Genomic DNA, 4,298 nt, shown 5'->3' on the forward strand with positions numbered 1-4,298 from the left:
ATATACATGTATTGTCAAGTCTGTCATATATTTCCAAAAGCTCATTGGGAAAACGAGCTAATTTACTCAACTGAATATTGGACGAACCAGCCTAACCTCAGATTTCCTTGTGTTAAGTGATACCGTATAGCGGGTTTTCTTGGCGGGTGTAAAATTTGGCGTTTTGCCTGCTGAAAGGTATGCCAATAATTTTGGCGTAATTTATTTTAGCGGACACAGGGTTTCATCTGTTTGCAATGAACACTACGAAGACTAAGTTAACTGTTAACTGACTATTTTAGCGATTAAAATTTTAGCGGGCTGCCATCAAAACGCCAAAATAAGCCAAAATTAGCACCCCGCTAAAATAACCCGCTATACGGTATATGGGTCTTGATATTTGTGCTAGGATACAATACAATAACATATCATGATAATAATGCATTTCAATGATTATGAAATTATCATTTTGCATCTAAATAAACAAAATATTCCTCCAGTTATGGAAAAAGTATTAAAATTATTAAAGGTTTATTGATAAACTGATAAGGGAGTCAACTCTGCTATACATACAATAAGTTAACTAGCCATCTCTGTCCACCTCCCCTCCCCCTTTTCCAAGAAATATAATGACTGCATGCATTTGATTGAATAATAAATTTTTTTTTTTATTGAAAGATTATCCTAAATTGAATTAGAATATATGAGTGGGCAAAGGGAGGGTGAATGAACATCAGACTCCCCTTACAGAGGTTTGAGGGAGAATACGTACAGAATAATTTGGGGTTTACGTCATTACAGGTGGGGATTCCCCCAGTCCCAGGTTATTGGATCCAGGGTTCGACACTAACATTTTTAGGCTTTTGTCTGGCCGGACTAGTGCTTCTTTACCTTTACTAGTCCGCAGGCGATTTTATGAGTCCATCAAAAATATCAGTAAATGAATAGAATAAACATTTCAATGTACTTTTTTTACGTATTTTGAAATAAATAAAGCATTTGCGTGAAATGTTGATACCAAGATTCATTGAAATCGTGAGATCAGGAACTAGCATCGTATTCCCGATCTCATTTATTTTTCTCTTTACATGATTACATCATCCAAACATCCGGCATCTTCCTTTATGTGTCATACTATATCATGATTGCTAAAATGTTTTATTTCGTACCAGTGAGTCCTAAAATTAAGCACCGAATTGACTCAGAATTACCGAACTAATCCCACCAAGAAGCTAGAGAGCTAAAAATACGTACGGGGTTTTCCAGTGAAAGTTTTTGATAATTGTACATCGGTAAATTCTTTATTTTTTCCCAGAAAACTTTATTAGTTCGTTCAGACTAATCAGCCACAAATTTTATTAGTTCGAATGAAAATGTATTAGTCTGAGACTAACGGACTAATGTTAACGACGAACCCTGGGATCAATCCTGTAATCACAGTTAAGTGTTATAATGTTTCAATTATAAAAATATTCACTTCACATTTCAATCCTAAAATGTTCAGTATTAAACAAAGAAAAAAGATGCCTGATTTTCTGTTACAAAAATTTAACACAAACCAGTGCACATGGTTAAAACACATGGTTATATTGATATTTTCATCTTGATATCCTCTGAGTCATATAAAATTAAGCTATATAAATTGAATTTTCACATAAACATGATTAAGGTCATTGAAAAAATTGTCTGTCTCAGTGTCTACACATGTAACGCTGCATGTATGTTTTAAAATAAAATTATACAATATATATTTCCAAAAGGGGAAATGGTAATAAGTCTCTATTAGCACTTTAATCATGTAATGTAAATTAATATGTTATAATAACATATTAATTTACATTACATTAGAGCTGAAACGAATACCATATAAATCAATTTTCGAATATTCGTGACTGTTATTCGATTCATATTCGAACGTTCGGTAATTTAATAAAGGAGTTATTATGCCTTTACATATACTTGCAAATCCTACTGTTTATTACTATTAATTCATCTATGTATTTAAGATAGCTGACCGTGTAAGAAATAAACGTCTGTTCAAAGTCGTTTGACATGTAAAATTTACATTAATTAAGACTCACGTTTATTTTCAACAAAAAAACTAAATTAGAAAAAAAAAATCTTTATCAAAAATCATAAGCCTCTTTACTTCTTAAAATTAGTTGACTGTATTGCATTTCCATTACGTAAAATGCTCAGTTACCAAACCAGACAGCAGGTGCTCACCATGGTTTACTGTTATATTTATAAAACAGAAATCGGTCCGTTTGCAGAAACGTCCTGTAAATTTATTAAAACTATATTTAAATTTTAAATATAATATTCTCAAAAAAAGTATAACATAATGTATATTTTTCACAAATGATTCCTGCAATTATTTATGAGGCTGTACAATCGATACTATTTGTTAATCCAGAATATTTTTCTCCGCACAATATAAATCTTTCATTACTTTCAATAGTGAAAATCATGGCGGTCATCGTCATAGGCCTAGAATGGAGATGCATGAGGCTGATGAGTGTTTGGCTTGAAGATGATTAAATAAATTTGACGTCGTGCCTTTATTAGGCCAATAGTACTATGTAGACAAAGCTTACAACCTGCCTTATACATGTATTTGCTTTCGTTTGGAGAGAAATGCTTCTTTTTCCACCATGATCAAAAACACTGTGGATATACAATTATTTATTGCATGAAATACGGGTATTAAACATGTGACCGAATATCCGAATACAAATTTTCCATTCGAATATTCGTGAAAAACTATTCATTCCCGCGAATGTTCGAACTTCCGTTTCAGCTCTAACATGTCTAATGTTATAGATTACAATATTTATGTGAACCAATAATTTGTAACTGATTGATTCATCCTGAATCCTAAAAAAAATTAAGTCTAAGAATATCAAAAGTTAATTCTTTAAAAATTATATTATTTCCAGAGACATATATGTCTCTGAGTGGAAGAAAAACTTGTACAAATTTTATATCCTAATCCAATATGATGCACTAGCCTATCAGTATCTATGCATAAATATGTTGCATATTCAAAGACCTCTTTCAGTTTAACTTTAACTTGTAAATAACGCCTCTTACGACCAAAATAATGTAAATTTTGAAGTGGATTAATACAATAATTCTGTTGCTAAGTTCCTGTATAATTATATTATCGGCAGTTGTTTATTTGTTGCAGTCTCCGTCATAAACACATGAAATATTCATTGCATTAATCGATTATCGTGTAATGAAAAGCCTACATCATCACTTTTTTCCTAATTCAGTAACAGAAAATGCAGAGATAAAATATATCCTTGGATTCAGTCTTTGGCGCTCTGGGCCCCGTCCCTCCGGAAGCGCACCTGCCTGGCCGCCTGGATGTTGCATGTGGGCGCGAGGAAACACATGCTATGTTTACATTTACTGACCAACATATTGGTACTATGAGGTCACGACTCGTTTTATGAATGCCACACTTTCAGAAAAATTAACAACTAAAATAAAATATCCAATTGTTTTTATAAGTACAGTAAAAATATAACCTTACCTCCCAAAATTTGTAATGTTCTTTATTCACCCCAGATAATGCGGTTGAAATTATCATGCATGCAAACAGCACACTTTTTTGCCGGGGCTAATCACAATCGTAAATAAAAACATATTCATACGCGTGAACATCTGTCTAACGGAAGCAGGTTATCTACTGTGTGTCAGAATGATAAATCTGATTGTATGATTCTGAAAAACTTAATGAAAAGCCATTCCTTCTGTTATTGAAATCAAGCCCAATTTGATATATTTTTAATGTTCTTAACCCATTTTTTCGCGTAAAGTCACTTTGTTATTTAAAGTAGCAACACGGTTCGATCCAGGTGACGTCACAGCACCTGCTGGGTAAACAGTGAAAAAACAAACAAAGGCAGACGGATGAGGCGAATTTTGCGAAGCGTTATCAAAAGATGTAAAATATCAATGTTCGTGGAAAAAATGCCAATAATGAAGACGGTATATAATTACGTTAAAGAAACTTTTCAGATCACATCGTCTTAAGATATTCTTAAAGCGGAATCCTTTTAAAAAATGCAAATTTAAAAAAAAAATAAATGAAAATACAATGCATTTTTAAAATATTTCAGATAAAGATCATTAAAAAATCAACACAATTGTTCATTCATCTAATTAATATATACTGAAAAAATGGAAACCGGTAAAAAATACTTTATTTAATCATTTGTATAATTTCCGGAATTCTGCAAGTTGTCATCATGTATTTTGCAGTATATACAACTACCTTACTTTCATTTTCACTTTATTGTCTACAGACA

At 32.1% G+C, this 4,298-nt stretch overlaps 1 protein-coding gene across 1 annotated transcript in view; it reads right to left on the minus strand.

Moving 5' to 3' along the window:
• LOC134243740 (forkhead box protein P1-like) overlaps positions 1–3,632 on the minus strand; it is a 60,392-nt gene extending 56,760 nt beyond the window's left edge. The window contains exon 1 of the mRNA XM_062725981.1: positions 3,521–3,632. The gene's annotated coding sequence lies outside the window, so the exon portion shown is untranslated. The remainder of the gene's footprint in view (positions 1–3,520) is intronic.
• Positions 3,633–4,298: the final 666 nt, after the last annotated feature.

This window comes from Saccostrea cucullata, unplaced genomic scaffold (genome assembly GCF_032062105.1).
Source record: "Saccostrea cucullata isolate Sc308-1 unplaced genomic scaffold, CSIRO_AGI_Scuc_v1 ctg898, whole genome shotgun sequence".
Classification (NCBI taxonomy): Eukaryota; Metazoa; Mollusca; class Bivalvia; order Ostreida; family Ostreidae; genus Saccostrea; species Saccostrea cuccullata.